Raw genomic sequence first — 20,596 nt, forward strand, 5'->3', positions numbered from 1 at the left:
AAATCGGTTCTGGACCACAAAAGTACATGCCATAATTGCATTCGTTAGTTTTTGAGATGCCAAGAGATTCTCTTGCATTTGTATGGTCAGTTTTCTGAGGACAGAACACAGAAGACTCACAAAGGGCCTGTTCACACATCATGACACGCCACCAGGGGGTAATCAACCTGCGATCCTGGGTGGTGTGGGTTTGTATGGTACAACAAGGGTTTTAAGCCAGGTTTGCATGGTACAACAAGCCACAGTGTGTGCCGGCTATGGCTTGCATAATCAGAATAGTGGCCTACACATGACATGAAGTCCAGCAGGTTCATTAACTCCTGGTGACTGAACATGAAATGCCAGCCAGGTCAGAGTGTCTGAAAACCTACCTGTCTACAAAAGATTAAGCAGGTAATGTCGGGGTGCACAAGCAAACAATTGACACTCGCTTGCTTGCTTGCAGTATGTATAGTCTGCCTTTTTGCCAGTGCACTGAAAGTGGCCTTACGATTTAAAGTATTAAAAAGGCAAAGCAAACAGAATCCACTCTTTCTACTCTTTCTCCATGATACACAGGACTTTAAGGTTGAGTCTGTCTCAGCTAAATTTTCTCCCCTCGCAGTCTCTTCAGAAGCTAGGGTGGCCAGATGTCCTACTTTACAGAGATAGTCCTCTATTTTGGAGAGCTGGCAGAGAACAATCCTCTATTTGCAGGTGTCCTCTGCTTGATGGTCTGCCCGCTCCATATCTGGTTTGAAGATAATAAACCCTAAGAAGGGAGAGCCAGGGGGCTTGAAGCTGACCATCAATACCTGGATGACAGACTGATCACCTGGTCAGTCTCTCCATTGTGGTGAGATGTCTTTTATTTCTATTTAAATAATAGTTCTTATTTCTAAATGTCCACCTATAGCTATATGTTTGCATAAGCAGCTATACATGTATAGGTGCAAATTTAGAAATTTGCATGTGCATCCTCTTGCATTGTAAGTAGCCACCCAGTCAGGAGCTGATGGCATCAGTGGCCTGGCCTGGCCGTCTCCCCTTCTGCATTCCCCTCAGGGCATACAGGCTTTCAAGTAACCTACTGGAAGGGGCTACCTCAGTGACCTCTCCCTCAGCCCTTCCCCAAGTCCAACTAGTCTTCAAGTGACTATACATACACTTGAAAAATACGAGATTGCTGTAAACCAGGGGCAGGGAATATGTGGCTCACCCAGTGATGTTGTTGGACTGCAAATCCCATCAGCCCTAGCCAGCATAGCCAATGGTGAGGGATGATGGTGGGAGTTTTCAATTCATCAACATCAGGAGGGCCACACAGTCCCCATCCCTGCTGTTAAGCGAAGTGGTTAAGTACAGATTTACTCTGGATCAACTGTGCTGGCAGAAGAGGACTTCCCTCCCCCTCCCCATAGCAGCCCCTCTAGCCCCCTGAACATGCTACAGAGAGAATCAAGAGACCCTGCTGAATGGGGTTAGAGGTGGGATCCCCCAAACTAGGAGGACCATATGGAAAGGAGGACAGGGCCCCTGTATCTTAACACTTGCATAGAAAGGGGAATTTCAGCAGGTGTCAATTTCATGCATGTAAAACCTGGTGAAATTCCCTCTTCATCACAACAGTTAAAGCTGTAGGAGCCCTGGTCACGCTAAGCAGGGCTCCTGCAGCTTTAACTGCTGTGATGAAGAGGGAATTTCACCAGATGCTACATGCATACAAATGGCACCTGCTGAAATTCCCTTTTCTCTGAAACTGTTAAAGATACAGGAACGCTGTCCTCCTATTCATATGGTCACCCTACCTCGAAACACAAACAGAGGAACTATCTAAAAAGCAAAGCTCTTCCTCTTGAGGAAGGCAGATCTGGATGTAACCCACCATTCATAGCTACTTACTCTGCCTCGAGCAAAATCTTCCCTCACACACAAGAGAGAAGGTGGTTCCTCAGCACTCCACACGCAGGGTCGGCCCTTTTATTAGGCGGAGAGAGGCGGCTGCCGCAGGCCGCTGATGCTGGAGGATGGGTGAGGTGTTGGGAAGCCACGTGGTCTGGCGTGCACCCTCAGAAGCTAGCCTGTGGTTCTGAGGTGCTGTGGGGGTTTCTGCCATGTTGCCAGTGTTACATCAAAATTCAACTGCCAGTCTAGTCATCTTCTGAACGTGGAGTGGTGGCCGGGCACCCTCTTGCCCTTCCTCATAGGCCGTCAAACGCTTTAGCACGGCCCTGTCCACAGAACAGGAAACAATGGCTGCTACAATACGTGACATGGAGGGAACAAAGCTTCCCCTCACTGGATGAAAGGAATATTGGGATAGCCTTGCATCCAGTTCTTGGCAGCAGCACAATACATTCAAGCTGCCAGTGCGAGATCTCCCTCCTGCTCTACAGCTCTCATTGTGACGAATTCCAGAGTAGCTGTGTATTAGTCTGGTGCAACAAAAAATAATAAAGACTCTCCTGGCATCGAGACAGATAGATAAATAGATAGAGATAGATCAGATTTATTGTGGCTTACGCCATCAAGACATGTCATAATAAATCTGTTAGTCATTGAGGGTCTGCAAGATTTTTGGGTATCTTTTTCCGTAGGCCCTGGCAGCTAAATACCTCCTGCTGATCAGACATTCCTTTTCTTGGGAGATGTTTTCCAACCCTTTGCAAGACATCTTATGCTGAAGAGGGCCATGGAAGGAAAAATGGAGGTTAAAATAAAAATAAAAATGCTGCACACATCTGGAATGGTATCAAAGCAGAACCTCCCATTGGTTGCAACCAAAAAGGATGTTGGAGATGGTATGGAAGGGTGCGCCCTCTGGTGAGCGACAACTGCCACTGCAGGAAGACAACGATGTTGCTGCACTCTCTAGGTAACAGACGATTTATAAAAAACACGGAAGCCACGTGCCCATCAAAACTGTCAAGACTTACTGAAATGCCAAGCAACATGTTTGTTTGCTCTGTGCATTTTTTTTTTTAAAAAGGAAATTTAAATAGCAAATAAAAACATTACAGTAGTTGCTCCAGGAAATGCATTACTCTGCCCCTGGTTGTTTGGCCATATTTTACACAGTGTTTTAAAAAATAAAACCTGGTTGGTACTATACAAACATCGTCTAGCGTTAGGAGGCTTAGGAGAGAGATCATAGCAGCTGAGTACGGTGATCTTAGAAAGAGAGGGAGCTAGAGCCCCTCCCACCCAGCAAAGATTGGCCAAGGAAAGTCCGCCCCATCCCTCCCAAAATGAAGCATCTAGCTTTTGTACTATCATTTCTTCTAATAGCAAATTCGGCTGCTGAATGCCAACAGAACTGGAGCCAAAACAGAGCCACTGAGAAATAAGAAGGAAGTTGTCAGCATGTTCAGGGGAACCGCAAAATTTGCAGGACCCCCAAAACACCCTAAAAAGGACTGAGCATGTTCAGTTGCCACAGATGCTGTGTCTGTTGAGGGATGGAAAATGGGGCGCAGGAATGGGGGAGAGATTGGAATGCATAGGGGTACCATATGGAAAGCAGGACGGGGCTCCTGTATCTTTAACAGTTGTACTGAATAGGAAATTTCAGCAGGTGTCGTTTGTATGCATGCAGCACCTGGTGAAATTCCCTCTTCATCACAACAGTTAAAGCTGCGGCAGCTATACTAGAGTGACCAGATATAAAAGAGGGCAGGGCTCCTGCAGCTTTAACTGTTGTGATGAAGAGGGAATTTCACCAGGTGCTGCATGCCTACAAATAGCACCTGCTGAAATTTCCTTTTCTGTACAACAGTTAAAGGTACAGGAGCCCTGTCCTTTTCATATGGTCACCCCAGGAATGCAGTATCCTGAGGAGAGCATGGCTAGCCAACTGGGACCCTGAGTGCTCTATACTGCAACATTTCATTGCAGGACCCACATCTTGTATAATATTCATGACCCGTGTGTCTTTTCAGTACAGCTGAGATCTCTTTTAAATTTAATTTTTAATTTAATGTCAGGCTGCCTTGAGCCACCACTATTACTTTAAAAAACACATTAATTTCATGATCCTTGACTGAGTGGTCAAGTACATGCTTTATATAAAGAAAGTAACTGACTCGATTCAATCTGTCTTGAGTAGCAGAGTTAGGAAAGACCTCCGCTTGGAGATCTTGAGAGAGGTGCTACCAATCAGTGTTGGCAGGACTTGGGCTATAGGTCACCAAACCTGAACCTAAAGGGTTAAATATACCTGTACAAGGTGAGAAGGGATTGCTGGGATGCTTGCTCTAGCCTTTCCTGTCTCATCCTTCTAGTTCCTTCCTCTTGTCCCTGCCTGCATGGATTGGTGACCATAAGGTTGATCTCAGCCATCTTACCCTAAAATGAAAAGTTACCTGTCCTTAAAGTCTTTTCCTAAACCACCACGCGAGTGCTTTTTGTCAACACGCGTGGCTACTCACTGGGAGCTGGTCCGGAGGGATGGCGTAGTGTTCTGGCTCAGTATAAGGAGACGTCTACCATGGCCTCACATTGCAAGTAAACTGTCTCTTCTGAGTTTTGCTATCAAATATCCCCACGTATTTGGAGTTCTTGCTGATTGTCATCTTTGGTGTCTGATAACAAGGCAATGTTTTTAAAGGAGTCGGAGGCAACCAGACCAAACTTAAGAGGGACACTAGGACAGGTTTTACTCTCAATTATTTACTATTACCAAGAATGGCTGGGTGAAGGGGAATTTCCAACAACTGCAGACTCAGTTCCCACTGTTACACAATGAAGCTGATTTATTGAAATAGTTTACAAAGAATACATAATACCAAATACAACATGTGGAGTTTCGCAGAAGTCTTCCTCACTCGCCAGGCAAAGGGACTCTCCGGGGGGGGCCATGTTTGACTCTTGTAGCATTTCTTCAAAGCGTTGTGCAAATAAAAAGTTCTACTAGCATAACTCCATGTTTTTACTCTCTTCTTGAGGAGGGGGACCACGTGTCCTCCAGTTGATTCTCTGCCCCAGCAACTAACAGATCATGTGCCCCAGAAAGTTTTTGTAATATGTTTTCAGTTGAGGTAGGTCTACAACTAGTATGTTAGGAGAAGAACATTCAAAGGTTAGCCTTCCCCAACCTAGAGGCCTCCAGGCATGCTGGACTACAACTGCCATCATCCTTAGCAAAGGGTCTGGCTGGGGCTGATGGGAGTTGTAGTCGATACATCTGGCGGGCAGGTGCCAGATTGGAGAAGGCTGTTCTAGCCCCTGCTTGTGAAACTCTGTTCCAATTGATGTCCATCTTCTGGGTCCATCATTACAGCCCTCCAAGCAGGCCCTAAGACTCACCAGTTTACCTTGGTCTATAATTCTGTTAGAACGCTACTGAGTCGCTGTGTATAAATGGTGCTGTTTTACATTGTTATTTTGATCTTATTAGTCTTTTATTGTGTGTTACTGTTATAGGTTTTGAGAGGGGTTTTTTACCCTAAAAAGCGCTTATAAATCTTTTAGAGAGCAATCCTAAGGTCCCTAGAAAGCATCTGGGGGGCGGGGGGGGGGCATAGGATAGTTTGTATTCCTGGATCTGAGATCAGTGACAGCACTCTGACCTCAGACCCAGGAGTCTGATTTCCCCACCCCCTTGCAGCCAGTATAGGGAGAACTGTGCTAGCTGCCTCTCCGAGCTTGCGAAAGCAACCTTAGACAGAATGGAAAGGGGGCAGTTCTGCGGGAAGGGAATTGGGGAAGCAGAGATACAAGCTACCCCCAGCCTTCCCCAGCCTCCTTTCCTCCCCCTCCACAGAAGCCCAGCTAGATGGGCAAAAATGCCCATCTAGCAAAAATGTGGAGCAGAAGAAGCACGGAGCCAACGATCACCTCCACGTTCCTCCCGCTACGCATAGGGTGCCCACCAGCCTCTGAGTTCAGAGGACGATGGGCATCCTGATAGGATTACAGCCTTAAAGAAATAAAACAAATAAATTGGACTACAACTCCCATCATCCCCAGACACCACAGGCATTGGGAGTTTTAATCCAGCATCTCTCTAGCCCGCAAAACCTCTGTAGACCACAAAAGCATATGCCCCAAGACCAGGGCTGGTTCCAGGTTTGTGGGGTGACAGTGAACAAGTCATTCGCTTTCAGCATAACCTACATTAGGACAGAGGGGGAAACATGTACGCGGGCCTGTTGGATAGGAATGCAATACATCGTCAAGTCAACATCATTTGAAATACCTTCTGTGATTAATTTAAAGAGACCGGAGAGAATGCACCCTAGACAAAAGAAGCTAGTGACGAGAAATGTAGGCAGTTTTCAGATATTTACCTACTGTGTTAGAGAGGAGTATTAATCCAAATAAATGGCAGTCACCAATATATTGAAAATGTGTGTGTGAAAGGGGGGGGGGGGATGGAAAACAGAGGAAGTGTCCTGCATGGGGTGTGTTGAATGGAATGTTCTTGAATTTCATCCAATTAGGGATGCTGCCGGGGGTGGGGTGGGGGGGCATGCAGAAGGTCCCAGGTTCAATCCCTGGCAGTTCCAGGTAGAGCTGGAGGAGTCTGAAACCCTGCAGAGATATTGCAAAGCAGTAGGCTTGCCTTCCCCAACTGGCCACCCTCCAGATGTTTTGGATTACAGCTCCCAACATCTCCAGAAACCATGCTGGCTGGTGAAGATGGGAGGTGTAGTCCAAAACATCCAAAGGCTGCCCAGTTGGGGAAAGCTGTAATAGACAATACTGAACCGGATGGACCCATGGTCTGGCTTAGTATAAGGCAGCCCAGGTAGAGATCATTTCTATAGAAAGGGCCTCTTCATAAACCTAACATCTGTCATCTGCCCAAAGCAACTTGGAGAAAGATCTGCAACTCTACAACAGAGGTGTCCTGTGAATATTACCCCTACGGACCTCTGCAAGACACATTTGTCAAGGATCAGTTTTAATTATGAACAGCCCAGAGAGTCTCAGCTATTGGGCAATATAAAAATGTAATAAATACAAATACAAATACATCAGATGCACCTGCTCAGCCCATCCGGTCTGTGTAAACCTGCCAGCTTAATGGACCCATGTCTGACCCCCCCCCCCCTGCACACCTGTTCCCTGAATGACTGGTCCTTACCCAGCTGCACTGCAGGCAGTGCCGGCTCCGGGTGTTTAGTTTGAGGGCCCTTGGTCAAGGTGTCCTCAATGGGCCCCCTCTTTGAGTGAGTCTACCTTCTCCCCACCATTGTCCCCAACTGCTCTTGTTCCTCCTCATCACCGCCAGCACTTGCTTGCTTGACAGGCAGAGAGCAAGTGGGCAGTGGCATCTCCATCTCCTCCTCCTCCTCCTCCTCCTCCTCCTCCTCCTCCTCCTCCTCCTCCTCCCCCCCACCTCTGTTGTTTGGGCCAAAGAGAGAGGCAAGCAAAGTGGTGAAGAAGAGGGAGAGCAACTCCAGGGGGCTCATGTCAGTGGGCCCCTGCTGGGCTGTGGGCCCTCAGCAGGTGCCCAATCATACTTACCCTTGGCACCCTGACTGCAAACCCAAGCCATTGTGATGGCACAGTCTACACCACCTCCCCTCCCAAAGGTAGCGTTGATGCAAGATCTGTATCCACACCGCATCACATCTCATCAGCACCATGGACCAAACAAGGAGCAAAAAACCCAAGAAGCACCCATGTTGACACATCTCCAATTCTTGGCCACCAAATTCCAGTGGGAACATTAGCTGAACTTTGCTGCCTCCCCGTTGATCTGAGCCAGATGGCACTTCCTCCAGTATCCCTGACCATTGGCCATGCTGGGTGTGGCTGATGGGAGTTGAAGTCCATCTGGAGAGCACCAGGTTGAGGAAAGCCATCCTAGAGTCAGCCCCTCATCCACAGGCAAGGACAGGAGGTGGATCTGATTGTGGGATGTATCTACACAGCTCACAAGAAGCAGCCAAGTTGGCTCCCATCCAAACACGTTGGGAGAGGACGGGCCTACGACAGCAGGGAGGAAAGAGGAGGGAAATGGGAGAAGCAGTCTAGAACTCCAACCCCAGAGTAAACAGGGCAGCTGTCCCCAATATGGTGCCCACCAGATGTTTTGAATTACAGCTCCCATCAGCCCCAGCCAGTATGGGCAAAGGTTGAGGCGCTGTAGTCAAAAACACTTGGACAACACCATGTTGGCAAAGACTGAAAGAAGGCTTCCTTCCCATCTCCACATCCTCATCTCATTTATCCTGTGAGTCGAAGGGACCTTCCGACTCATTCCAGTTCTTCTCCTGGTTCTTCTTCCTGTTCCTCTCTGCCATGACAATGGCGGCGATTACCGTCACCAGGACAGTGACGGTGATCACCAAGACAGTGGCTGTCTCAGCCACGCACAGCTGGCTGTCCACTGAAATGAGTGAGGAGCCTGCCAGCTGCCAGGGACTGGAGCAGGTGATGTTCTCATAGTCGTCCACGTGGAGGTGTCGAACACTCATGATCTTGCCGAAAACCCGCTGGAGGTCGCAGTCGCAGGCCCAGGGGTTGCCGGCCAGCTGGATATGGGTGCTGATGGTGTGGATGTTCAAGAAGGTCTTAAATTTGAGGTGGATGAGCTGGTTGCCAGTCAGGGTCAGAAGGTTCATGTTGTGCAATGAAGTGAAGGCTTCCACCTCGATGGAGCTGATGTTGTTGCTCTGAAGCAAAAGGACCTCCAGGTTCTGGAGCATGAAGAAGAAGCCGTTGTGGATGACAGCAAGCCTGTTCGACTGGAGGTAGAGGTGTCGGAGCCTAGAAAGGCCCCGGAATGTGCCTCTCTCGATCCATGCCACCTGGTTGTGGCTCAGGTCCAGTTTCTCCAAGTTCTCCAAGTATTGCAGGCTTTCAAAACCTAAAGCTACCAAATGGTTGTGGGCCACCTTGAGGTCCTTTAGAGACGTCAAGTCATCCGAGAAGTCGTGCGGCAGGTGGTCCAGGAGGTTGTGGCTGAGGTCCATCTTCTCCAGGAAGCTCAGGGATTTGAACGCATAGGGCCAGATCCTGGCAATGGAGTTGTGGGCCAGGAGGAGGATCCTCATAGACCACAGAGCATCCAAGCAGGCTCCCTCGAGACCAGTCAAGTTGTTGTGCCTTAGGTCCAGCATCCAGGTGCTGTGAGGAATGCCGTGGGGGATGCGAGGCAGGTGCCGAGCGCGGCAGTCCACAAAATTGGCGGATTCATAGCAGAAGCAGAGGTGGGGGCAAGCCTTAGAAGCATGGGCCACGAGGACACACAGGGCAAGGAGGGCTACCAGCAAGGGAGCCATCCCCAGGAGAGCCAAAGCGGACGCAAGAGTACCTTTTGCTGTGCCCCTGCAAAGCCCACGGATGAACTGGTAGGGAGGGAAGACAGTTCGATGCGCCCGCACTCATCCGGAGCCGCTGGGAGAGGAGGGTCAGATTTCTTCAGAGGAACCCATAACAAAGAGCCCTTTGTCAGCTGATTAGCTAAGAGCTTCCTTGGACTTTAGCCTTGGAGAACAACGGGCAACTCGAGTGAACAGGAGCGGAGGAAATGGATCGGAGAGGCCTGTAACTGGAGCAGCGGCACTTTCGGGCAAGACGTGTCAATCATGTCCTTTGGTCTCCCCTCTCCCTCTACTTTCAGCTCCAGCTGCTTCTGGAGCCTTGAGAGCCTAAATCCAGGACAGGAGGTTAGGGTTTTTCAGTTACCGTCTGTAGACAGGTGCTAATGAAAAGGAAAGCAAAGACAGCAATGATTGGAATGTTTATAATGGAAACTGCTACAGCCAGGGGAAGGGGGAACCCCGGAGGGCCAGATATGACACATGGGCCTGATGCTCTGCACATGCACACACACACACACAATGCTGTAATAGCATTACCCTCAGGGATCTTGGTAGGCAGAAAACACCTCTCTCCTCCCTCGCCAGCCACCCCACACATCTTCTCTTAAGCTCTCCCACAGTGCTTTACCTTGAATCAAAATATTCACTGCACCAAGCAGCGATTTCACCAGCAAAGGTTAAGAAAAAGCCCCACCAATGTACTTCAGTGGCCTTCTATGTTGCAAATGAACTCTAATGCACTAAATGAAGCAACAGAGCCTGCAGGATGGATGTTTAATGTTCCTGGATCTAGGATTGACACGGCCAGCTGTCTAATACTCCACTGGACCCAGCCAGTAAAGAAATAGATATGCTGTGTATTGTTATTTATTGGTTTATTTAAAAGCTCTTTACAAAATTAGCCACTTTCCCCCCTTCTTGTCGATCTGCGTGCCATGACAGTCACATGTGTGCAGAAGCCTGTTGTGACAGAAGTAGGGTGGTCCTGTGTCCTGCGTTACAGGGGACAGTCCTCTACTTGAAGGGCAGTCAGAGGACAGTGTTTACTTGAAAAGCTGTTCAGACCAAGTCTGGCTTAAAGATAAAGAGCCATGAGAAGGAAGAGCCGGGCTTTGAAGATGCCCGTCGGCAGCCGCACAACAGACTGAGCAGACACTTGGTCAGTGTCTTCCCCACTACAGAGAGGTGTCTTGCACTCCTGTTTAAATTACAGGATTATTTCTAAATTTGCAACCTTACTTATAATGAGCATATGCACGTTTTATGCAAATCGTTGTCCCATCACACCTGTTTGGGGGTGATGCGTAAGGGGGCTCTCTAACAACAAAGTAAGGTGGGAAGGAGACCGCAAGAAGGGCGAAGGGTGGGACAGGGAGGAGGAGGAGGAGGAGGCCCCACCTGCTCCGGCAGATCACTCAGGGTGTTCCAAGGTCTTGCAGGAATAATGTCAGGGCAACCACACTGTCTCCTGGCAGTTAAGGCCCCAGCCCTGCCCCAAAGAAGTACATCTTGGCCTTCCCTGCCAGAGCCAGGAAAGGAAGCAGCAGCAGCAGCAGCTAGCAGGGCCAAGTCTTGAGGAGAGAGGAGGGCTTGCAGGACTGGTCCAGGTTTGAGAGGGTCTTGCTTAAAGCTCCTTCTGATGTCCCCCCCCCCCAGTAAACATACGTGGCAGCAGCAAAGATCCAAAAAGGCCTAAGAACTGCCATTTTAAGTTTTCACAAAGCCCCAGAGCAGATGTGTCAGACTACAACTCCCACCATCCCCAGCCGGCATGTGCTATCTGGGGATGATGGGGGGTTGTAACCCACCACAACTGGAGGGTGACAGGTTGGGAAAGGCTGATCCAGCATAGCGTCACTCCAGGGCATTCTGGGCAATTTTAAATGGTGGCTTGCAGACCCACCCACCTGGCATGTGGGGGGCAGGGGGAGGTCCAAGGCAGGCTCTGCTGTTGCCCTGGCAACTGCCCTAAGATGTCAAGTACTGGCACCAGGCCTGGGTCTTTGGACAAGAAGCCCTCCGTGGGCCGTCCTCCCTGAATACTCCGACCTCCTTGTGTCTGATGTCACCTCTGCTTGTTCTCTTCTTCTGAGCCCAACCTGCAGAGCAACCTAGGTGGAGAGGAGAAGGTGAGTTCTGGCTAGAGCTCCTTCCCTTCTGCTTGTTGCTGTCGCTATCACTGCTCACAGAGCAGGCAAACAGCAATAAGGAGGAGGAGGAGGAACAGCAGGGCGAGGGGACCACATTGGTTGGCAGTGGCTTCCCTAATGAGATGGACATTGGCAAGCGCCCGACGATGCCAACCCTATGCAGGCCTAGAGACCCAACTACAAACCAGGACTGCCTGGCTCTGGACAGATATGGTATGGGCCAGCAAAGGCTTAGGGCGACCATATGGAAAGGAGCTCAGGGTCCTGTATCTTTAACAGTTGCATAGAAAAGGGAATTTCAGCAGGTGTCATTTGAATGCACGCAGCACCCAGTAAAATTCCCTCTTCATCACAACAGTTAAAGCTGCAGGAGCTATACTAGAGTGACCAGATACAAAAGAGAACAGGCCCAGCATCAGCACATAACATCCTCAGGACAGCTGCCAGGCCTGAGCAGGGCCCATCACTGACGCCTCCCCTGGGCCCTCCAATCATCATTGGGTGGTGAAACCATTTTAATTTCCCACAATGCCTCCAATGTGGCTTGCCCTGATGCATTGTGGGAAATTAAAATGGCAACATCTACCTTCCACTACTGGGTAACTCCATTGAGGGCAGGAGAGGGCACCAGAGGACACGTTGCTGAGGTCCCCGCCCCCACCGCACACCTAGAGCTGACCCTAAAGGTAAGAGATGACCATCAGAAAACAGAGCTAAATTCGCCCTGTGCTTACCAAGACAGCGGTCAGCGCCAGCTGAAGGAGAAGCAGGCTGACCTTTGTTGCCTGCTGCTGAATCTGTACATACCGCAGAGATTACAGCTGGCAGAGGCAAGAGCCGATCAGCTGTTGACTGAAGCCCTCGAGCGCCAGCCTGTTCTCACATCTGGGCTGTTATTAATCCCAAAGAGGATGGCAGCTGAGCAGGGGCAAGGAGAGACTCAATGCCTTTGATAGAGAACACTTATGAGGTTAATGTTGTGTAATGGGGGACTCTCTCTGTGTGAGCGCACACATGTGCGTGTGGGCAAAAAGTTCCAGGGAAGGACAGGATCCTGAGGTAGGGAGAGCCATCTTTCCCTCACTACCCAAGACATGGGTCAGCTGAAAGTATCTTTGGAGAAGACAAGCAGGACCTGCAACAAAATGTTGCAGTCAGGGTAAAGTGCTACTGCTCAGGATTCCAGCCACTCCATCCTGTCCACCCCTCAGTTTTGCATCCTCCCCCTCAAACAGCATTCCATGATCACTGAGCACACTCGGTCCTCATTGTGCTGGGGGATGGGGGAGGGGGGGTGCATTCCTGCCCACCCCCTTTCCCTACCCCCGCAAAGGATTTATATATTTCTGCGAAGCTTTTGAAGATTGAGGGGAGACATGATAGCACTCTTCAAATACTTAAAAGGTTGTCACACAGAGGAGGGCCAGGATCTCTTCTCGATCCTCCCAGAGTGCAGGACACAGAATAACGGGCTCAAGTTAAAGGAAGCCAGATTCCAGCTGGACATCAGGAAAAACTTCCTGACTGTTAGAGCCGTATGACAATGGAACCAGTTGCCTGGTGAAGTTGTGGGCTCTCCCACACTAATGGCCTTCAAGAGGCAGCTGGACAACCATCTGTCAGGGATGCTTTAGGGTGGATTCCTGCATTGAGCAGGGGGTTGGACTCGATGGCCTTGTAGGCCCCTTCCAACTCTGCTATTCTGTGATTCTATGATCTCTCAAAGCCTCTCGGCACCTCCCTCTTGTACCTGGATTGTGCCATTTTGGCTACGTAAACAACGGCACTTGCATCGGAAATAGAAGGAATTCTCCTTTGTATTTGAATGTGCGTGGTGGGTATGGGGGTTTGTAGAAACCACTTGCTGCCTTGCGCCATCATCCCAACCCAATTTGTGTTCGACAGGTAGGTTTTGTTTAGAGGACCCCTGGTTTTTGCAATGTTGAGAACAGCACGTCTTGTTTCCACATTCAAACTTTCCGCAGCACTTCCCCAATCTAACTAACATAACGGGTCTTAATCAGAGATGAAGAATCTGCGACCTTCCAAATGTTCTTAAACCATAACTCCCATCAGCCCTAGCCATGGGTGAGGGATGATGGGAGTAGCAGTCCTCCAACGCTGGGAGAGTGGCACATCTACACCAAGCAGGATACTGCACTATGAAAGCGGTATATAAAAGGCAGGAACCACACTACTGCTTTACAGCGGTATTGAAGTGCACTGACAACGGTTGGGTCCCATTGACACATACCACATACTGCTTTCATAGTGCTATATCCTGCTTGGTGTAGATGTGTCATGGACCCCAACAGTTGTCAGTGCACTTCAGTACCACTATAAAGCAGTAGTGTGGGTCCTGCCTTTTATAGACCACTTTCATAGTGGAATATCCTGCTTGGTGTAGATGAGCCCTCAGCCTGTGATGATTGAGATAGTTTCAACAGAGGTCTGAACAAGAACACCTTGGTGGTAGAGTGTGGGCTTTGATCCCCATGTTCTCCACTTAAAAAGGTCTGAGAAAGGCCTCTTTCTGCCTCAAGCCATGAAGAATTGCTGCCAGTAGAAAGAACTGGGCTAGATGGACTTATGGTTTCACTCAGAATAAAGCAGTCTCATCTGTTCCAACACCAGATGGTGGCCTGGTTCGTATGATCATCGAGGGTCATTTCTCCACCAGTACCATGCATGTGACTGGCACATGCCGAGGAATTGGCATAATTAGCCTTGGCAGCAGCACAGCTTATCATGTCATGCAAACCCAGCCAGGAGGGCTTGTTGAGATGGGTAACAAGCCATCCAGAACCCTTCAACAATCCATGGGTACTAGATGGCTTGTTACCCATCTCAACAAGCCACCCTGGCCGGGTTCGCACTACACAACAAGCTGTGCTGCCGAGTGTAATTATGCTAATCCCCACAACACATGCAGAGGGGTGGGGGAATAAGCCACCATGGCTTATTTCCCCTCCATGATTGTCTGAACCCCATCAGTGACTCCTGCAGGGTAAAGTTTGACTTTATGTCCACACAATCACATCAATGTTGTGCACCATGCAGCAGCAGCCTTTTCAGGTGAGTAGCCCAATGTGAGTCATCTGAATTGTTCATCACACGCACAAACTTCCCTGTTCAACCCACATCTGGAAGGCTCATGATGGTGTGCATAATGGCAGTTTGTGCTCCTGGTGAGTAGTTCAGAGGTACCCCCATTCTCCACAATGCCCTGCAACAGACTAGCACTTGTGTGAATCACTCGGTACTCGACATGTTACGTTAAACACTCTTTTTAAAAATGGATCCTTAATTTGGCCACTTTTGTTTTGAAGGAAAAGCAGTATGTGTTTATTTTGAAGCGAAAATGGTTTATATTTACTCCAAACACTTTTTATTTGATGGCGGGTGGGGTCTTGAGCAAGAGGCTGTGATCTGGATCAGGTCCCTGCATGGTTGCTTAAGCGGTCAGCATAAGTTAAGCATGCTATTTTAGAAGCATGTTTAACGTGTCCTGTAGTTTGGGCCTCAACGCAAACTAGTAAAGTATTTGAGACAAGACCCACAGCAGATCTAATAGGAGCAAATTAGATCTCATAAGGACATCAGAAGAGCCCTGCTGGATCAGACCGAGGGTCCATCTAGTCCAGCACTCTGTTCACACAGTGGCCAGCCAGCTGTCGGCCAGGGATGAAAAAGCAGGACATGGTGCAACAGCACTCTCCTACCCATGTTCCCCATCAACTGGTGCACACAGGCTTACTGCCTCTGATACTGGAGACAGAACTTAGCCATCAGGACTAGTAGCCCTTGATAGCCTTCTCCTCCAGGAATTTATTCAACCCCCCTTTAAAGCCAGCCAAATTGCTGTCCGTCACCATATCTTGTGGTAGTGAGTTCCATAGTTTAACTATGCACTGTGTGAAGGAGTTCTTCCTTTTATTTCTCCTGAATATCCCACCAATCAGCTGCATGGGATGACCCCGGGTCTAGTATTATGGGAGAAGGAGAGAAATGTCCTCCTCTCCACATTCTCCGTACCATGCATAATTTTGTACACCTCTGTCATGTCTCACCTTAGCCTCTTTTTTCCCAAGCTAAACAAACCCAGCTGTTGTAACCTTCCCTCATAGGGGAGCTGCTCCAGTCCCTAGATCATTTTAGTTGCCCTTTTTGTTGCTCTATCATATCTTTTTTTTAGGTGTGGTGACCAGAACTGTACACAGGATTCGCCTCCATAACCTAAACTTTCTTTCACAAAATTGAGAAAGAGCCCTAAAGGATCACTTATCTCCCTCCCTCTTTATACCCAGGGGTAATCTATTGCAGCCTTCCCCAACCTGGTGCCCTCCAGATGTGTTGGACTACAACTCCCAGAATCCCCAGCCACCCAGATGGCTGGGGGATTCTGGGAGTTGTCCAAATCAACTGGAGGGCACCAAGTTGGGGAAGGCTGATCTACTGGTTTTATTTATATTCAACCATTTTAGTTTAACATCTGGTCCTTGGGATTAATTTGAGGAGGGAAAACTAATCACAGAGGCAGCTAAAGCCACTTGTTTGCTCATCTATATTTAGGTCACTTAACTCTTTTAATTCTAAAAATTCCTTGCGCATCTTTGTAGCTGGACATGAAACAGGCCGGGGACACAGCCCACCTTCTCCTAAAATACCATGAATTTAAAAATCAAATGCCCACAATTATGGCATTCTACAGCCAAAGTTAAAGTTCATCCCTAGGGCAAGGCTAGGGAACCTGTGGCCCTCCAGATGTCGTTGTACTACAACTCCCATCATCCCTAACCATTGACCGTGCTGGCAGAAGTGTGCCTAGGACTGCAACTTTAAGCCATGTTTAACTCCCATTAAAATCAATACGACTTAAAAATTCTTAACTGTGGGATGATAATGACGATGATGATTACATTTATATCCCCCGTTTTTCCTCATGCAAGGCACCATAGGCAGCTTACATAGTCCTCCTCCCCCCCTCCTCATTTTATACTCACAACAACCCTGTGAGGCAGATTAGGCTGAGAGTCAGTGACTGGCCCAAAGTCACCCAATGAGCTTCGTGGGCACTAGAACCCGGATCTCCCAGTCCAACACTCCAACCACTACGCCACACTGCGTTATCCTTAAAAATGACAAGGCAGTATGATGCAGAAAACTGCACGATAGCTCTTTTTTCTAATTCTCTGTTCTGCATTTGAAGAAAAAAACACCCACGTGGCCTTGATCCAACACGTGGCTGGATTCATGTTTTTTGTAAGGTGTAATTTGGCCCCACAGCAGTTCCCCACATGAGTCACATGGACTGTTTGCAACTGTTCATAGCCAGTGGTGTAGCAGTAAATTTTGTAGTGCAGATGCTCCTCATGTCAGTCCCCCATAGCCACACCCCCAAGGAAAGGCCAAATATGCAGGCCGCTGTGTTGATCCATATCAACAAACCAGTTCTGGCCATTTTTATCTCCTGCAGGAGCAGATCCCCTGTAAAGCTGATGGGTCTTAATTTCCCATTCAAGAGCGAACCTCCCCCAAATATATTGTTATAAGAGGAATACCTCACAACAGGTTTTGAAAGGCTGCTGTTACCTTTCTTGCAGCTAACGCAAATAAGCTATCCTATAGCTGATGAATTTATCCACATCAGCCACCTAATTTTAAAATCGTCTGATTGGCCTTCTAAGGTGGTCTGGAAAGGGAGAATAAATTTAGCCCTGGGTGAATTAGATAATGGACAGTATAGGATATCATGTACAACATCTTTAATATGTCCTGATTCACATATGCAAAAGCGCTCTTTTACATGTCTATTAGAAAATCTTCCAGCCAGATACTCAGTGGGCATCATTTGAAATCTGAGCTGGGTAAAAGCATGCCTAACAGGGGAAAAGGTTAATTCTCGCAAATAAGTAGCCCTTTTATGGTCTGTTTCTAGCAAAACTGTAGCAAGCTTTTTATACTGTATTTTGTATTTGTGCTTTTAACCTGTTGGTTGTTTTAATTTTTGTGAACCACCCAGAGTGCTTCGGCTATTGGGCGGTATAAAAATGTAATAAATAAATAAATAAATAAATAAATAGCAAATTTACAGTTTTTTATGTATTCAGAATCTCTTTTGGCACCTTCACCAAACACAATATCTCGGATCTTATGATCGGATACGTCCTGCGTTAAGGGGATTGAATATCTCAACACCAAGCATCTACAAAATTGTACCCAGCCTTCTCTATTCTGCAAATCCAAAAAGCACAATTTTGCTAAATGTTATTTTGACAACGGTAGTGATTTTTTCCAATACAATATTGTGGATTTGTGTATAAGTGCTTTTAGAGAAGGGAGACCTAGTTCAGTCCTTAATAATGCACCAAGTGTACTGCGTAACACACTGCCAAGAGCATACGCAGGAACTTATTTTGGATTACATCAAGTTCATCTTGTTCAGTGGGAAGAGGGAAGACTGGGGGCCAGGGAGGGGCGGAGATGACGCCTTTGACCTAGCTAATAAAAAAGTGTTGGGGCTTCAACTCTATGAGCCCTGGCTCCACTATACTACTGGATGTAGCTTCTTTCATCGCCACCCACTCTTCCCTGTGCCAGTAGGCTTTTGCACACCTGGTCCTGCAGACCCATCTCTAAAAGCTGGTTTCCACAGGTGGTCACTGAAAGAGAGCAAACGAGGGAGGTTCACGCAACATGACAGCCCACTGCAGCTTAATTTATCCAGGGGCTGCGATGTCAGGCTGGGCACCCATGGGTACCACTTTTGCATGGCATCCAGCTTGCCATGTCTTGTGAACCCAGGTGGTAGGGGTTGTTTGACGGTTAGACAATTCTCACATAACCCTAAAACAACCCATTTTTGCGTAAATAACCCTAAAATAAGCCATGGGTTATTTTAAAGCACCCAGAGAGTTTCAGCGATGGGGCGGTATAGAAATGTAAATAATAATATTATTAACAACAACCAACACATCCACCACCCTCCACCCCTGACACCTGGGTTCGCACAACACGACAAGCCACAGCACAAGCACCATGGAAAAATGGCACCCAACATGACGCAACAGACTCCGTGGGCAAATTAAGGAACCGTGCGCTTTCATGTTGTGCAAACCAGATCCATGTGTGTAGCCAGTATGGGAGTGTGATTGAATGCACAAGGTTGTTGCAAGGGTAAACCAAGTGGAGATTATAAAGCACTTTGCACAATTTAAAACACAGAGCATTAGATCTAGACTAAAATAGTCCCAGTCATGTCCCACTGAAATCAATATAAAAAGATTGTCATAACTAATTGAAATCCCTTTGATTCCAATGGGGCTTAAATGCAACTAACTGGGTCCAACCTTTCTCATTCACATACATATGAATAAGAAAAAGTAGATCTTCCGTAGTAAAATCTCTCTGTGTGTGAAATGCATGTTATTTGCTACATGTTATCCCCACTTCCTCCAAACCGTTCAAGATCTGCATTAAAGACTTGAGACAGATAATATAATTTTTGAGTTGGAAGGGAGTTTGGAATCCATGTAGCCCAACTCATTCTAGAAATGTGCAACTACAGCAGACTCATATATTTCAGAGTTGAACCAGTATTTGAACTAAAGCCTTTGGGCTAATAAACATCTGCTTTTAACTGCCAGCAGAGGCTGGTGACTCCCATTTCAGTGGGATGGTGATTCCATTTGGGCTTTTAGTTAGATCCGGCCAGAACTCTAAAGATGCTAACGAAAGTGTCAAATGCTATTCCAAAAATGGGTCCAGCATTTCAGATAGCTCCTTTAGACTTCTGACTGATTCTAACTAAAACCTAGCATGGAATCGCCGCCCCACAGAAATTGGAGCCACCAGCTTCCCCTGCCTGCTCTGCTACACACATCCACTGGGTTTTACACCTATGCATACACGAGGTCCTGTAAACTACAGCTATCAAGCAAATGAGCTAAGCCAGATACTATAGTTAGGGTGGGGTGGGGAATGTAAAACAACCCACAAAAATTCCAAGTTTGCTTCTCATTCGGACCTGGAGGGAATGTCTTTTGCTCTCCCAAATATGCCACTTACGGGAAAGGTCAAAAGACCAGGGCACAGGGCAGCCTCTCCTGTCTCAGGGCAGCATTGTACACAGATCCAGGCACATGCTCCCTGGCACGCAGTGGTGTCCTCAGCAGAAAGTATGAGGAGGGTCCCCCAAATGCAGCAGGTCTGGCACACCACATTTTGAAGTGAAGTGAATACACATTGCTGCCTAAAGTTTTGGGTGATGGGGGTTGGAGGCAGAGGAGCACGCACTCCAGAGGCTAAAAGGAGTTAACCGTACGACTGCCAGCACACCACAAAAAAGTGCCTATAGGGCAACTATCATGTAAGCTAGGGAATCTGGAGAAAGAACACCATGGAGGATCACTACCTAGCCCCAGGTATTAGGGGTGCGAGTGGCAGGAACCTTTCCCAAATATTTATTTATTTATTACATTTCTATACCGCCCAATAGCCGAAGCTCTCTGGGCGGTTCACAAAAGTATAGCACTCAGACTGTCTGCCCAAAGCAAAAACCCATTAACCAGATCTTCCCAAAGCACAGAGGGTTCCCTCAACTGTTCCAACCAGTCTTTCTGAGTTTCAGACCCCTGTAATTTGCTAATTCCTTCAGCATCATTGTGCAGCCATTTCTTTCAGGTACCCAACAGTTGCCAGGAACCTCCCCACCTCAACCCCCTTCCTGCCACAAAATCATGCCACTCACTTCAACTGCTTTCCCACATGACGGGAGCAGGAAACTCAGGTCCACCCCTCCACCCGCCCCAGTTCCCAGACCTACCTTCAGCGCTCGGTGTGCTCCACCAAGAAGGCGCCTCTGAGTTCACCCATCACCCTTCATTGCACTGTGCTCCTTTTCCACCATCCCGCCGATGCCGTCTCTTCCCAGCCGAAACCCGAAAAGCGACACAGACCAGATTGCTTTCCAGCGCTGAATAAACACAGTCAAGTTCTAATCTCAGTTTGGGATTACAGCCGCTGGCTGGCCTGGTGCCACCCGAGCGACCGAGCAAGCTGGCGCGCGAGAGGAGCATCTTTCTCATCCCATGGATCGCACCTGGGACACAGAGAGAGAGAGAAAGAGAGAGCCAAGACCAGCTGTCACCAAGAACTCAAGACACACACACACACACAGAGTGAAAGCAGGGC

This window comes from Elgaria multicarinata, chromosome 11, assembly GCF_023053635.1.
Source record: "Elgaria multicarinata webbii isolate HBS135686 ecotype San Diego chromosome 11, rElgMul1.1.pri, whole genome shotgun sequence".
Classification (NCBI taxonomy): Eukaryota; Metazoa; Chordata; class Lepidosauria; order Squamata; family Anguidae; genus Elgaria; species Elgaria multicarinata.